Raw genomic sequence first — 17,809 nt, 5'->3', positions numbered from 1 at the left:
CCTCACTGTTCACCATTTTTTCTGTAACATTATGAAACTAGACAACTGGAATATGGCACTTAATATTTTCCTGTGTTAATATCTAATCATTCATTCCTGTTTACTAGAAAGAAGCAAAGACTAAAATATTAACCTCTCTATATCAATGAAGTGTTTCTTCAATGAAATCTTGTACAGGGAATATTTAAAAATGACTATGTATATCATTAAATTAGCATGATGATCACAGTATGCTACAGTAAAGAGGGGTTTTGTTTGTCTTCTTTTGCTAATGAAGCGGTATAACAATATATTATCAGTGACTTGCTATCTCTGTTACTGTTGCTATCATCTTGACAAATAATCAGCTCTGAAAGCTCTCATATCAAAGACTGAAGTCTATCCCTGTCACAAGCCAAAAGCTCAACTTTGATCTCAGTGAGAGTCTACTGGCATGTACTGCACATGCTTGCAAAATTAGAAACATATTATATATGCAGAGTATGTATTTTACAAACTACAAGGCAATATGTATAAGGAAAGATGAAACCAGCATGAACCTTAAAAGCTTAGCCCAGACCTGAAGTTGCCAACCCTAAATGTTAAAAGCCATGAATGAGTCAGTCAGAACTCCCCAAAATCATGCAACTGGGTTAAAAATCATAAGGATAATTTAAAATTTAAAACCTTGTGGGTTTTTTAGCTTTATTGTGCAATTAGATCATATTTTCAAGCTTTTCTTTAAAACCAAGATGGGTAGAAACTTAGTTTTAAAATAAATGATTTTTTTTTGCATAATTATGTGTGATCAAGGCCTCTGGTTGATGTTAAATCACATCTTAAATAGTAACCTAGGTACAAGTTCAGGCAATTAGTGGTGAGGCAAAACAGGAAACAAGCCACAAAATTATTCCACAAAATGTGTAACAACTTTGTGGCTGGTTTTCATCGCACTTTAAATTGAACACATGGCAGGGTCCCACCATGCACCCTGACGGCAGATGCATTACGGGGCTTCATTGCCATTCCCCCCATGTCAGCAGACTAACGGCTGTGCAGTGCAGCCCTGCATGGAGCTGTACCCCACTATTTTTGAGGTACCAAGTCAGGGGAGTTCAGCACTGGGGCCAGGGATGCTGGGTCATGGGAAGCTGTGGGGCTGCATGCAACCTGGCAGGTTGACTGCATTGTCCTGAGCAAGACACATGATACATCCCAGCAACATGAGAGATTCCCTGGGATGGGAAAAAGTTCCCTGATCCCAGGGTCCCCATGTACCAGGACCTTTAAAAAACATGTGTGAAGCCTGGCTGCACATGAAATTTTTTATATCCTCAGTGAATGGGGACCCCAGGATCTGGGAACCTCTCCCAGACCCCAGTGCACCAGGGTCTTAAAAAAAAAAAGATGCATGTGTAACTGAGCTTGGGACCCCACTAAAGTCTCAATCTAGTTCTGGTGAAACTGATTGTCAGTCCCAGACCCAGGACTGCACCGGGAACCCAGCAGCTTTCAATTTGCTGGTGCAGGGGGAGCCTGGGATCACAGGCAAATAGTTATGGGGCGACTGGGATCTAATCCAAATCACAAGACTGGGCAAGATTATGAGTTTAATTTATTGCAAACAGATACAACTCTTGACATTAACTTAACTTCCCCATAAACAACTATACCAATCCTGACAGTATTTTAGCATTTTATGTTATTGTGCAAGCAAAGTGAAATGTACTTGTCACCCTTATTAAGGGGCTTAAATAAATTTCTAGATGACTAATTTCAGCATCTGAATTTGAACATTTTAATCTGCTATTTTAAGAAAGTCGGTCTTCTGATAACTTCTGGACATAGCTTGTTCAGAAAGAGCAGAGCTATACATTACTAATCTAAGTATTTGTTAGGAGTACATATGTAATCAGAATCATACTGTTAGAAATGAAAGGGCTCATTCTAATCACCCAGTCAAGCACTGTCTAAATACACTTGTACAGGAAAAAACACATGGAACAATATCAAAAGTCTAAAACAATACCACTTCCCTTGGTAGATTTTTCCATGGCTTAATATATCTAACTTTCAAGATTTTTTCCCCTCGATGTTTAGTCTAAATTTTCCCCTAAATTTTATACAATTAATTCTATTATATATTTCTCTGGACAATTTTATCTTCTACCTTTGTTAACCCATTTTTGTAGATGAAGCCCAGCCATATTAGTTCCCTTCAGCACTCAGAAAACACTGTTCCAGAATTTGTGTTAACTACGAAAAATGCCAAGGAAGCCTCCAGGCTTTCAACAGCTTCACAGCAAGTGCACAGTATGCAGAGGCCTACATACTGTACTGGTCACTTTTAAAATAGCCACATTGTATCACACTTGCAGAGTATCTTGATCAGTATTTTCTACCATCCTGGCATTAGATAACAGAGATATTATATAAAGTTCCTAACTAATGCTACCCTGGCACAAAAACAAATAAGTTACTAACAATATACCTGAAATACTGCCCCCTAAAACTTCAATAGGGCAAAATTTTACCCTGGGCCTTCAAAGATGACTTGGCAGTATAAGTTCCAAGTCCATTCCTTCAATTAGCACCCATATTATAGATACATAACCAATATGGCTCTTGAGTTGATGTGGCACATTCATTTACAAAATATGGACTGGAAAATAGTTTAGAATATTCTTAAATTTTCTTTTCCAATTACATTTGACCAAAAAAAAGAGACCTAGCTTATCAGCCCATATATGTGTAGTCTGATATTGCACTGCTACAGCCTAGGGATTTGAACCAGTACAGCCTGGGGGCTGACTGGCTAAGCAGCAGCTCTGCAGAAAAGGACCTGGGAGTTACAGTGGACAATAAGCTGGATATGAGTCAGCACCGTGCCCTTGCTGCCAAGAAGGCTAACAGCATACTGGGCAGCATTAGTAGGAGCATTGCCAGCAGATCAAGGGAAGCAATTATGCTGCTGTATTCTGCAATAGTGAGGCCACATCTGAAGTACTATGTTCAGTTTTGGGCCCCCCACTACAGAAAGGATGTGGACAAGTTGGAGAGAGTCCAACTCTCCAAATGGCTCGGGGGCCGGGGCACACGATTTATGAGGAGAGGTTGAGGGAATTGGACTTATTTAGTCTGAAGAAAAGACGACTGAGGAGGGAGTGGATAACAGCCTTTAACTACCTGAAGGGGGTTCCAAAGAGGATGGAGATAGATTATTCTCAGTGGTGGCAGAAGACAGAACAGGCACAATGGTCTCAAGTTGCAGCAAGGAAAGCTTAGGTTAGATCTTAGGAAGAATTTTCTCACTAGGAAGGTGGTGAAGCACTGGAACAGGTTACCTAGACTAGAGAAGTGGTGGAATCTCCTTCCTTGGAGGCTTTTGGGGCCCGGCTAGACAAAGCCCAGTGATCTAGCTGGAGCTGGTCCTGCTATGAGCAGGGGGTTGGACTAGATGACCTCCTGAGATCCCTTCCAAGTCTAATTTTCTGTGATTCTATGATTCCAAGTTCACTATAAATTAGTTTTTTTTAAATACTGTATGCAGTTACTGACTTTGGAGAGAAAAATACACTTCTTTTCAGCAAATAAAACTAGGGAAGCTGTAGCTCCTAAGGTAAAAGGTATTTGAGTTCATGATGAACAGCTAGATAGCAATAAAATAATTCAGGCATTTTACTTGTTGTACACTGGTTTACTATAGTTGTGTGTTATTTAATACTCTTTAGTTAAAAAATGTGTGTGTTTAGTATTTAAAAATGCACTATTAATATTTTAAAATAAATAATAATTTATGCCATATTCTGTCCCGCTGGCTCTCACCATCTTCAGTTTGGGCTAGCTGTGCACTTCAAAAGGCAAAATGTTACTATGAATCATTAACTTTCAGCATGTTTGTGTATTAATACATTATTTTACAACAGAACTTTGCTTAGTGCCCACATGGCCCAATGCAAGGTCTAACTGCAAATCACACAGTTCTTGCTACAGGTATGTACATTTTCAGAGCCTGCCAGAAAATGCCTCTTAAATGTTCGAAACTTAGCTAAAATGTCTATACTCTGTCTGTATATTTGTAACCTCCAGAAATAACAACGTTCATCACTTAAGAGCTTGTATGCTGTATGCACATTAACTGATCAAAGAAAACTAAATAAAATCAATAGTACGAGAAAACTCTGGTACTTCAAAATAGATAAATTAAAAACAGAACAAATCATTATTATTTTTGCTGAGGTTTAAATTTATATTAAAAATGGCTACTGTACTTTTTTTAGCCTTTTTAACAATAAACTTTAAACTACCAAATCTATCGGTAGGAATAACTATTCACATCATCGTATGCAACTATAATATTGCCCTCTGCCAAGGACACAGATTTTGACAGACAAGTACTTGGAATCCTCCTTTATACTGTGCCTTGCAAGGAGAATTGATGAGGGATTTCCCCACTTAAGCTTCCAGACCTTTGAAAGCAAAAATTATACGGGTACATGCAAAATGGGGAGGTACATGCACTCTCAGGAGGCCTCACATGTCTGTACACTAATGCACGTAGTATGGGGGGCAAGCAGGAGGAACTTTGCCTTCTGATTGCAGGGAAAAATCCAGACTTAGTGGGGCTTACAGAAACCTGGTGGGATCCTACCCATGACTGGGCGGCATTCAGGGATACACACTATATAGAAGGGACAGGACTGGGAGGAAAGGTCGGGGGGTCGCCCTCTATGTCAAAGAGCAACTCATATCGTCAAGAATTAGCCTTGGGGCGGAGGAAGATCAGGCAGAGGCACTATGGGTCAAACTTCAAGGGGGGCAAGGCAAAAGGGATCTTACGGTGGGTGTCTACTATAGACCACCCTGCCAAGGGGTTGAGATGGACCAGGATTTCTCAGTACAGCTTATGGACGCAGTTGGGTCTAGGGATGTGGTTGTCATGGGGGACCTAAACTACCCAGATATCTGCTGGGAGGAGCAGTCAGCCAGGTCTGACTGTTTGCGTAGGTTCCTAGCTGAAATATAAGACCTCCACCTTATTCCGGAGGTGCACAGCCCCACTAGGGGAGATGCCTTGCTGCACCTGGTCTTGGCCACTGGGGATGACCTGGTGAGGGGACTGCAGGTCCTTGACCACCTGGGTGACAGTGATCATCGCCTGCTGGAATTCAACATGCAGCGCAGGGTGTTGAGGGCTTATACCAAGACTAAAGCCCCTGACTTCAGAAGGGCCAACTTCAATTAATTTAGGAGATTAGTGGGGGAGGCACTGAGGGCCCAAAAGGTAGAGGAGATGGGAATCCATGAGGGATGGTCATACCTTAAGGGGACGATCCTCCAGGCTCAGAGTGTGACAATCCCCGAGAGAAAGAAGGGGGGTAAGAGTGCTCTGAAACCCCCATGGCTCAGCAAAGGCATTCGAGAATGCCTAAGGGCCAAAAGGGAAGCGTACACCCGGTGGAAGAGAGGGGCTATCACCAAGGAGCAATACTCCTCCTTGGCCTGTGAGTGTAGGAGGGCCATTAGGAAGGCCAAGGCAGGGCTGGAGTTCAGGCTAGCAATCAGGATTAAGGACAACAAAAAGTCCTTCTTCAAAAATATTGTGAGTAAGAAGCATGCACCGGGTAATGTAGGGCCCCTGCTAGACTCAAATGGTAATCTTGTGGCTATGCCAGACGAGAAAGCCAAAATCTTTAACAAGTTCTTTGCCTCTGTTTTCTTGGACAGGGAACAGGACAGCTCTCCCACCACAGGTAAGGGCAATCTTGAGGATAGCACTGCCACGCCTCGGGTATGTGCAGAAGTAGTTAGGGATCTTCTGGAAGGGCTGGATGTTTTCAAATCTGTGGGCCCAGATGCCCTCCACCCACAGGTGTTGAGGGAGCTGGCAGAGGTCATTGCTGTGCTCCTGGCCCAGCTGTACAAGTGATCGTGGTCCACAGGTCAGGTGCCCAGAGATTGGACACTAGCTAATGTGGTCCCCATCTATAAGAAAGGGAGGAAAGAGGACTCAGGAAACTATAGGCCCATAAGCCTCACATTGGTCTTGGGGAAAATCCTTGAAAAAATTATCAAGGAGCACATCTGTGAGGGGCCTGCAGGAGAGATCATGCCCAGGGGAAATCAACATTGGTTCATCAAAGGCAGGTCCTGCCAGACCAACCTGATGGCCTTTTAAGACCAGGTAACTAAATCCCTGGATGATGGTGTCACCATGGACATAGTCTTTCTGAACTTTAAGAAGGCCTTTGAGACTGTCTCTCATCCCATTCTCATTAATAAACTGAGAGACAGTGGCATTGATGCCTACACAGTTGGATGGGTCAAAAATTGGCCAATGGGGCGCACCCAGAGAGTGGTGGTGGATGGGTCGTACTCGACCTGGCGGGATGTGGAAAACATGTTGTCCAAGTTTGCCGATGACATCAAGATGTGGGGAGAGGTAGGCACGCTCAAAGGGAGAGAGAGGCTGCAGTTAGACTTAGACAGACTACAGAAGTGGGCAGATGGTAATAGGATAGGGTTCAGTGTAAATAAATGCAGGGTGCTGCACCTGGGGAGAAGGAATCCACAGCATACATACAAGCTGGGGAGCTCCCCCCTTGCGAGCACAGAAGTGAAATGGGATCTTGGAGTCATTATTGACTCCAAAACGAACATGAGCCGCCAATGCCAGACTGCAGCCTGCAAAGCCAACCACACCTTGTTGTGCATCCAAAGATGCATCTTAAGCCAATCCAGAGAGGTGATACTCCCCCTCTACATGACATTGGTCCAGCCTCAACTGGAATACCGCGTCCAGTTCTGGGCACCGCACTTTAAGAAGGATGTGGCCTGCCTTGAGAGGGTTCAGAGGAGAGCCATCCACTTGGATGGAGGGCAAAAGGGCAGGCCCTATGAGGAGAGGCTGAGGGACCTGAATCTGTTCAGCCTCAGCAAGCGGAGGCTGAGGGGGGATTTGGTGGGTGCTTACAAACTTGTTAGGGGAGATCAGCAGCAAATAGGAAGAGCCCTATTCTCCCCAGCACCACCTGGGGTGACGAGGAACAATGGCCAGAAGTTGCTGGAGAATAGGTTCAGGTTAGAGATTAGGAGGCACTATTTCACTGTTAAGGTGGCTAGGATCTGGAACCAACTTCCTAGGGAAGTGGTCCTCGCTCCTACCTTGGGTAAATTCAAAAAGAGGTTGGATGAACACCTGTCTGGGGTCATGTGATCCCAGCGTATACTCCAACCAGTGGTGGGGGGTTAGACTAGATGATCTATTCAGGTCCCTTCTGACCCCTAACTACTATGAAACTATGATATACTAAACCTTTTACACTCATTGGCATGGACTAGTTAGATATGCCAAAATATCCTCTCAGGAATCAACAGGCTATGATGTGTTCAAAGACAATTCTTCATAGTGGACACTGCCTTACTGCACTCTGATATGGCATCAATTATTGATACATTCTGAAAGATACATTGCCCAGAGGATCATGGCTTCTTGTTCCAATTTTCATAAGTTTCCAAAAGATCCTAGTTTTCTCTTTTCCTTTTACTATTACAAGTAGCAAACAATGACAAAAGACACTAAATTCAAATAATACTAAATATCTACTTTAGGCTAGGGAAATGCATAGGTGCTCTGCGTGTGTGTGTTTGTAACTATTCCTATGTTTAAGAGAAAATATATACACAAATGTTGAGCCCAGGGTTATTTCCTAGATCCTGTGGTTATCTCCCAACAGCAGGTAGATTTTACAAAATGGGGATGAAGCTTTCTAGTCATTTCAATTTGCTTTGGTCTGAAGCATAGAACAAATATTTTAGGCTTCACTGATTTTTCATTTGTATCCAACTAGAATAGATGTAATTTTTAAAGAATGTATTCAGTTGATTTATATGAGATCAAACAATGGTATTTCCCAGGTAAAACATGCAATATTTTGCTAATGTCTGGCAATATTAATGTCAGGCAGCTCCCATTAAAATCTATACAAAAAATCATTGAAGTTGAATGAGTAGTGGGTGGAAGGCCTTGAAGGTCCAAGCCATAGAGAAATTTATGGTAATGAAGTAATTTTGCTTATGTTTGCTGTTACATAACAGTTTTTGTCAGTTAACATGTAGAACTTTTCGTGGGTTTTTTTGGTGAATTTCTTGTCTCCAGCACTAAGATTTAGAAAATGGGCTTCACGTAGGCACCTGCAGAAGTTCCGGAGTCTCTGAAATCTTCTTGACCCTACAGAACAAACACGTGGTTCCAACTACCCAGTCACTGTGCTACTAACTCAAGGACTCTATAAATGTCTGATTCTTCTATACCTTAAGGATTGAACAAACAGCTGTAGTCCACTGCACCTTCCTGTAACTGCACAAAGTCTATGGCTAGAGCCGGCAAGTAGTCCAGGAACCAACTAGCCACAGCCCTTCCAGTCCCTCCACCTGAATGCTTTTCTGGTCAAATCTCTGAAGGTCGGACCCATAACATACAAAAGGATTTGGATTTTCCTTGCATGTATTCTGTGCATACCCTACTCCCCTACTCCACTGAACCACAGTAATTCAGATCAGCTTTGGCCTTTTTCGTGCCACCTTTGCCACAAGGAAAATTGCCACAGGCTCACAAAGACAGGGTACATACATCGGAACATATATATGGTGATTCTGGAAATATTAAGGTTACACAAAAAAGACTCCTTTTGTCCTTGAAATATCTATTAGTACTGATTTTTTCCTTTTAAAAATAGACATTTTAAAACTCAAAAAATACCACGCTGAATTTGTACAGCTTTACTGTCCACAAAACCAGATGAGACCAAAAGAGAACAAACAAAAAATTAGGCCAGCCCTGCTCAGTCCTTACCCTTTACTGATGAAAAACTATCCTTGATTTCAATAGGAGCCTTGCCTTGATAAAGATTTCATGTTTGAATCCACACTGTTTAATAAATGTTAAGGTCAAGCGTGGGCTTTTATATACAAGCAAAAGTAATATACATTGTATAGGTATCTAAATTGGGCTTTTTGATTTGACATTTGTTCTTGTAAAGAAAGACAGTGTAAACCACAATGGAATATTCCATAGCAACAATCACTCTCTCAAAAAAATATTTTACCAGAATACAATGAGGTACTGTCCAAAGTACGGAGAAATAAATCAAATGCACAGAAAATGTTTTAACATATGTCATAGCTCATTGTATATAAATTCTTAACAATTTCAAAAATATCCAGAATTCTATGTATATACTGATCATCAAAAAAAATGTCTGGTCTGCCTGATGAGAAGTGTCCTAAATTACATGTTCTGCACTACAGATTAAAAAAATAAATAAATAAAAATCAGTGTACTAAAATTTGTATTCAGATACTTTTTTGGCATCTTAGATCAGAGCATTGTCTAAGCATACTACATGACACTATCGTGCAGAAAGGACACATTTTATCATGTCTAATCAGGCAAGACTGTCATACTGCCTGTTAATTAGCAAGAGATCTATCCATTTTAAAGATTAAGCAGTAAAACAGAAAAATTATTGAGCATCTATGCTTTAACAAGTATCAGTGACTGGCATTCTAGGAAAAAAATTCAGAAAGAACCCTTTAAAATGCTTAGCATGTATATGAAACCAGGAGAATGGAAAATAATTTCATTTTATTTTTTGGTAAATAATGATGGAATCAAGCTAACTGGAGTAACAGAAACTCATCTCTTCACAGACGGCTGAACAAAATCCTTGAGCATACACTGTAACAATTCTGCATTAGCAGAAAATGGACACAATGACCTCACTGGACACAATGACCTAAAAGGAGTTTTCCTTTCCCTAAATCTTGAGATCCTAAAACAAAGTTGGATGTTAAGATAACTGGGTATTAGAATTTTTGTCATGTGGGAGAAGAGGGTTTTTATTATATTTAGTAAAAACATTAGTTCTTGCATGGGGTTATTTTTTTTAGGTGGAATAAGTATTTCTTTTAAAACAGATTCATTTGAAACAAATTACTGCACATCAGGTGTAAGATGGTAAGTTCCTATTTTATTCACAGTCCTAAACAAAAATATGAAAGTTACAAAGATTATGTTTAGATGTAGCCACACATCTATTAAAAGACAAAGAAAGGCCAGCTATAATTTTGTATTAAGTGGATTCAGTACTGTGTGCAAATTAGCATATTGCTTAATTCACTGGTAAAAAGCTTTCCACAAAAGAGATAAGCTGATTTAATAGCATTTCCTAGGAATATTACAGATTCAAGCGGATTCCAACTTGCTGAGCAAAGCAGGAGAGGTCAATACTAGAAGATAATTTTCAGTCTCCTAGTGCTTTAAAGAAACCCTTAATCAATAAGCTGTCATACATGCACAGGTAACCAGAAAATGCTACTGAAACATACCATTGGTAACTGCCTGGTTCTTCAGCTAATATAAAACCAGTATGAGTCATACATTCACCTATTATTTTCAGTCTATTGTCTTTAATCATGCCCTTAGCATATGGCACAGAATCTCAGCATTATATTCCGAAACAGATTTCTCTCGTCTAAAGAAGCCTACTTCTGTATCATGGTTTTGTTAAAATGCCTGATAAAAAGCCATCTCATATGTTTGATATAAATAAGGTCTATAGGTATATCACATACTATCTATTTTCTATTAAAATAATTTCTAATATCCAAATATAGCTTCTGGGAAAACTGATATGGTTCGCTTTCACTGCTCACAGAGGCTCTCTTTTCTGAATCTTGTCTCCACAACCATATTGCCCTTGGTCATATTATCCAGAAACAATCATACTGTGCACTATCCATGCAATCATTCATTCCATCCAAATCAAAGTTGTTAAAAGGTAAATAAAATCCTACCTTTATGTAGCCCCAAGAAACTGAGAGTAAATAGTTTGCTTCAGGCATTTTTGATATTTTTATGCTACCAATTTAACTAGAAGTATTCAGTTCTTCAGTACCTAGTACTATAAAAGAATCTCCAGAAAAAAGGTTCTCTTTCTCTCTATTTACTTTTGCTGATATGAAGGTGCTCTGCAATTAGGAATATAAGAGACATTCTGACATGAAATCCAAATGTGTAGTCTTCTGATTGTATAAATGCCATTTGTAAAACTCCAAATATTCAAGGGCTAGCTTGAAGAGACAGATTGCATGACTTGAAGAAATATCTGAAGAACTAGGGATATGCATATTTCCTGAACACCAGAACTTAATGAATAATGTATGTCAAGATGCTCAGCTGCTGGAAAGACTTGTTCTATCAACAGCTACCAAATAAGGACCTGCAGGGAAAGCCACAAATGGTGTCAAGTAGTCCCTCCCATAAGCCTCAACTCAGAGCCAATAGTATTGCATCCTAAAAGATATAAATGCAAGAGGATAAAGATATGATGTATGCTAATTTCTGATTGGTCAGCATAGGTGAATCCCCTGGGAAAAGGGTGTTTCTTCTTTTCTATGGTAAATGCCATTTAATAATGGCATCTCTGCCTGAAGCCCAGGGCTCTATGCAAAAATGATTAATTAGCTTAATTTTTAAATTATTTTCAGTAGCATTTGCCAGCTTTCTTTAAGGGACATGCTAAACCTATCAAAAAAGGAAAAGTAGATTTTCACATGTACCACATGCCATTTGTCTTGTTTAATTTGTTATGTGGCAGTAAGTACATTTGAGCCTCCTAAGTGAAGAAAACCAGAGAAATGAAATTCCAGGATTCTTGAATGATACGTGACCAACAGAAGCAATGAAAACATTAGCTGTTTCATGCCATTTGAATCAAAAACAGGTGAATCCCTTCTTAGCCCACTGAGTGAGTCTGCTAATGTTCTGTTATTTCAGCAAACAAAAATCACTTATTATTAAGATGAAATAGCTTGCGAGTCAACCTGTAATTTTACAATTCTGAACAGGTGAAAGGCTTCCATACAAATATCCGAACAAAAAATACTGTAGGAATTAAATTCTCACTATACCTATCCAAGTTTTATGCCGTGTCATCTTAGATTAATATAATCAATTATAGTTACTCTACAAAAAGAGCGAAAAAAGAGTGATCAACTAAAATTTAGGTGTGTCAAAGATCTGACTCTGAGTATTAAATGGCCTGGCATCTGCCATTCAGAAAACAAAGCTCACAAGGATAAACAAATTATCTGTAAAACTTATGAATTAGTGCAGAAAATCTCTGAACCCTTGTCATATCATAAGAAAGGAGCTTTCCAAAATGACAATAAGTAAGTGTCTAAAGACAAGATGTACAAGGTACTGCATTCAACCTAAGCCCATACTAGAAGATTCTGACTGACAACAGTCATAGGGGAGCTTTTGGCCAAAGTGCTTTCTACCCCCTGGGTGATGCTACAGAGTGGTGTCAGCAATGCTAAATGCTTGTAAGGGAATCAAACTCCAGAAAAATCAATAGGGGGAAAATGAATCAAAAGATCTCCTTATAGGAGGATAGGAATGCAGACAAAATATAGCAAGAAGGTAAAGGCAACTGATACCTTTTGTACAGGGGGAGGGTATATTCATATAAAAAACACATTAATGGATTTAAAATATTATAGTTTGCTTGTACTATTTCAATAAACACAAAAAGGTGTGAGTGATCAAATTATTTTAGAGCAGTCTATATCTCTTGCACAGAAATAACTCAATGCACCTCACAGAGATAAACATCAGTAACAAATTTTGCTTTGGAAAACATGGGTCACAGCTTTTAATGCACTCTGGAAGAAAAAAAAAATACACTGGAAAAGGGTTTCTGAAGAGAAAAAAATACCTGTGCATGCCATGGGAATAAAGCATAAGTTACTTGTTCAGTTCAGCTAACACCATATAACACAGTTCATTTTTAAGTGGGTGTTACTTTGTTTTCAGCATCCTGGTCACCTGCAGATAAGCACTGCTGCCATCTACCTGTTATTAAAATTAAGAATCAAAACTATTTTTACTGACTATATTTTTTGTAAATATATTTAATAAAATCTTGGTCTTAAAATCTACAAAAAGATCATAAAGAATCTCCAGATCCAAATTCCTTACAATTTAAAATCTCTGTAAGACTCTCTAAGTGGGCTCTGATGGTTGCCCTGTGACTTGCACGTAGAATGGGCCATTTTTTGGCAGATTTTTCCTGCCCTGTTTATATAGCACTTTTGCGGTGCTATCTTCATTTTAGAGACTCTGAAGAGGACTCCTTGCAATAAGTGGGGATCAAGTAGTGCAAGGTTAGAGGATTAGACTTCTTTTTTCCCTTACCAACCCTGTAAAAATCATCTAGGGTGCAGTAAATATCATTAACTCTGCTGTAAAACAGTACTGTTCCCTCCCAACAGTACTATCTTACAGCAGAGTCATTTACTGTGCAGAAATGCATGCATGGATGGTGACCTGGACCACAGTTTGAGCTGGGGCGGAGCAGCCTTGGGCTGGCAGCAGACTCAGGGGCTCAGTCACATAGCTTTGCAGCTCTGGCACTCTTGTGCCCCAACCAGCCCCTCTACCACCCAATGCCACTATCTGGTTCCCAGGGCTAACCCTGCCCCCCTCTTTCGAGCCTGCCGCCAGCTCAGGGCTGCTCTGCCCTGGCTCAAACTGCCACACTCCTGGGAAGTCCTAAAGATGCTGTGCCTAGGAGTAGCTGACTCCATTAATAGCTTGTGTAGATGCACCCAATATTGTTCTTTTGATATCTTTAAAGCTGGTTAAAGAGGACTTAAGTACAATTTATCTTATTGTTGTATTTAATTGAATCCAAGGGATTTTGAATTTAAAACAACCCCCCAAAATTAGACTCTATACATAGAACATTATAAATGTTATATTTTTCCTTCTATAGAATCTAATTAGTGTAAGGTCTTTTTAGATTCATAATTCCAAATGCTGTGGCAGGGAAGCAGTGGCAGGGGGCAAGAGGCCAGACCCCTTCCCCTTGTTCCCCCATTTCTGTGCCAGTCCTGCCCCCCGCATTGCCTGTCCCCTGCCATATGTCTGCCTGCCATGTGCCCCCCTTCTACCTACACCTCCATGCCTGTGCCTTTCTTTTGCTACGTGCCACCTCAACCCCCTGCTTTGTGCTGCAGTATACCTCTCCACCCCCTGCTCCTTCCTGCAATCTGCTTCCCCCATCCCCTGCTTCCCTATGCAGCGTGCTCCTGACCCCTTGCCCCCTTAGCCTGCTGGGGTGGAAGAAGCAGGGAGTGGGGGAGCAGGTGTGAGACCCTGCAGTCTCCCCCAAGCTCAGGGCCAAACCCAGAGCTGATCTGCCACTTTTCCCAGGACAGTACTCAAATGTAAAATGAGGCAACCATGCTGGTTAGGAGAAGAAGGCACACCTTGTCTTGGATTTGAGTAAGTATGATAACATATCTTCTCTAAAATACAAAATTAACTTTGTATAAGAAATATTTAAATTGGCTGTTTAAAAACTATGCTTCGTGTTGTTATATATGGAAATGCTAAAATCTATTTAATATTATTCTCCTAATTAATATATTAAAGAAAAGAAAATCTAGTCAAAGTGACAACTTTAAGGATAGCTCCCAGAGTGTTATCATTTAGAGACTGTCAGATTGCCCTGGTGTAAACTGTGGGACCATACAGAGCTTTTCAAGCTTGCTTTCTTTTTCTTTTTCTCTCCTTTCTTCCTTTTTTCCCTTTTTTGGAGATGCTCCTGTGAGCATATTACATGTATATTTTGCTGAATCTGCACCATACAATTATTGTGACATGCAAGAGTATAAAAATATTTTCAGTTGACTGTACTGCATGTCATCAAATAGTGATTTTTTTTAGTAGTTAATAAAACTGTTGATTAATTCAATCACCGTGCAATGACTCTTGAAAAAATACATTATTTTCTTGCGAATCATTGTCCCATCGTAGTAAAAAGTTTCCTGATTCTGCCAACATGTGACATGATAGCGAGTGGGAAGTATAGAGCCACGGATTACCTCATGAATTTATCCTTCAATAATTCTCACCTACCCTGGTTTACAGTACTCATTTTGCCTGTTCTTCATTCTTAGTTCCCAAAGTTGGAATGAGTCACTAATTGCTCACAGGAGGTTAACACAGATACAAAAGGGGTCACAGCAAATAGCTGTCATGCATAATTAACCATCTTTGGTGACATGGGACAAGAAAAACATCAACAGGGAAAAAATAAAAGAATTCAGGCAATGGAAAGAAAAGACTAATGAAAATGGCAAAATTAGAAATGAGAATGTTAATTGTTTATAACAATACAGAAAAAAAGAGAAAAAAAAGGTAAATATTTCTGTTGTGTATTTGAATAGAAATAGGATTACAACTTGTATCACGTTAGGATGTTTAAATATCTCCAATCAATAGTAACTGACCAGCTTGCTAAAAAAACATTTCCTGTGAATAAACATTTCTAAAATAGCAGACATGCACATTTTTCAAACAAGAGTCATAAAAGAGCTGGCTGTGGATATTCCTGGACCATTAATGTGCATGTTTAGTAGATCTTGGAATATTAAGGAAATTCCAAAATCCAGGGAGGATGAGAAGATTGTGTCAGTATTCAAAAAGTACAAAAGGGATGACTTGGATAATTCTAGGTTGGTTACCCTGACATCAAGCAAATGTCTAGTTTAGGAACTAGCCATGTGACATATCAAAAAGTGGTGATCATTATGGAAGACCTCACTAAATAGGTGTGTTTTCAGTGAAAGTCCAAAGGAATCAGCAGTTGGCCTAGTGCTATCAAGTAATTTTCTGAAATATCTAGAAGCAAAACACTGCTGACAAAATTTGCAAAAGGGAGAGAATTTAGCAAAAACCATAAATGCAGATAAATAGGACAAGGTAGTCATAAAGAATAAATCTGGATCATGGGGTAAGATGGGCCTAGTCAGACAAACTGATTTAATTGTGAGCAAATTAGGCATTGGAGCGCACTATCAAGGCAACTCATGGATTCTCTATCTCTTGCTGTCATTAAAACAATAATGGGTGTTTTTCTATAAGATATGTTTTTTCCAAACACAAGTTATGCTTCAGTTGACCAAATTATTGGGATCAATATATGGGTAACTGGGTGAAATGTAATGGTCTATGATATACAGGAGGTCAGACTAGATAATTTAATGGTCCATTCCAGTCTGCAACTATATAAATCTATGAGGATTTATCAAAGTAATTCAAGGATAGATGTCTTAAAGAAGAGATTTAAGAGATTAATTGTTTCCACTTAAACAATGAATATTCATTTTAAGCTATTCTACTAAAGATTCTCTCCTTCAACAGAATATTAATTTCCTGCCAAACCACTTAACAGGCAGGAAATACACACCACATTCCATCAGGCTTCACCTTCCATAGTTAAAAATGTATTATTATATAATCCATAAGTAAATTAGACATAAAATTAAGAGACAGTTATACTCCTGGGTTATTGGTCTTAAAAATATTTGCCTAAAAATACCTTAGGCTCCTGAGGATTTAATGGCTGCAATTCCAATTAAATCAAGCTTACAATTTAGTTTAAATTATGGAATATTTTTCTATGATAGCAACCATCAACATCTGGATACAAAGCTCAGGAATTACAGAACAGTCAGAACATTTTTTTTTTAAATCTGCTTTCCCTATAATGCCCACATGTCTACTGTAGTTAGAAGAGCTCAACATTAACCAACATTTTATTTCCATTTTGCATGAACATCAAATATCTTGGTATACGATTCCCTTCTTTTATCAACCCTGGCCAAAATACATATCAAGGGTGTCCTGCCATATATAATGACAAGGGTATGATTTAATAAGCACGATGGGAGAGCTTATGTTTTAATTCCCCTCCTGCCCCCCCCCCCCCCATTGTACTGCATCTTTTATAATGTTAACCAAATACTAATGATTTGCTTAGGGATAGGCAGATGCTCAGGAGTCCTGCCAATAGGCATGCTACAGAATGTACCAATAGAAGCTAAGGAACCTAAAGAGCTAGTATTGTATTCTGATATGTAGGTACATTCTCCTAAAGAGTATGTGTGGTGAAAGATAGACAAAGGGGCAGAGGGAGGAAACTGAAGCATTTGCCAAATGCCTCAAGAAAGTCTTGGGCAACTACAGTATGATGTTTGTGCTCTTTTCTGACTCTTGTCAACTGAGAGGGTTCCTGAAGGATCATTTAACATGAAAGCCAGCTGGTAACATTTCAGACTTGAAGAGAACACCATAAGGAAGGCTAAAGGGCCAGTTTGGTGACTGTTGTACTCTGAAATATGTAACAGTTTCTGATGTTAGTCTTTCACTCCAAGGCTCAGCAGCCAGTAGTAGGGATCTGCAGCAATAATGTGCTTAGCTTGGAAGGAAAGAAGAATTATGCTTTGCATCTCTAAACTGCAATCCTATGGACTATCTGAAAACCTGTGCTGAGAGACCCCATAGAGAGTCTGCAACAGCTTCTCTTGGCCAAAAGGATGGTGGCTGTAGTGCACTCCTCAGATAGCAAAATAAAGACAGAAAAATTGTGTGTGGAACCCAGTGAAACCCTTCAAAGTCTTTAGTTTTTGAAGCCATAAATCATATAAGTATATACCACAGCCTTACAAACTAAATGTGAATTTTGCTTGAAAAAAAAATCAGAAATATTAATAAAACATTGTTTAACTTCTACATGCCAAAGAATAACAACTTTTCTCACCCCCAGCCCCACCCCCTCAACCACTTTTTCTACTAGCAGCAAACATGAGACACTTCACAGATTTAGTCAAATTTACTTAAGGCTTATGCTAGCATAAGCCCTGGTGGTTTACCTCCCCACTGCAGGGAGGTCACGACAACAGAAAATGGTCACTT

The 17,809-nt window shown here is 39.6% G+C and overlaps 1 protein-coding gene across 5 annotated transcripts in view; it reads right to left on the bottom strand.

Moving 5' to 3' along the window:
• PDE4D (phosphodiesterase 4D) overlaps window positions 1–17,809 on the bottom strand; it is a 1,195,501-nt gene that overhangs the window by 27,543 nt on the left and 1,150,149 nt on the right. The window lies entirely within an intron of this gene.

Source organism: Alligator mississippiensis, chromosome 3 (genome assembly GCF_030867095.1).
Source record: "Alligator mississippiensis isolate rAllMis1 chromosome 3, rAllMis1, whole genome shotgun sequence".
Taxonomy (NCBI): domain Eukaryota; kingdom Metazoa; phylum Chordata; order Crocodylia; family Alligatoridae; genus Alligator; species Alligator mississippiensis.
Note: the sequence above shows the minus strand (reverse complement) of the source record. Positions and strands in the feature narration are given on the sequence as shown.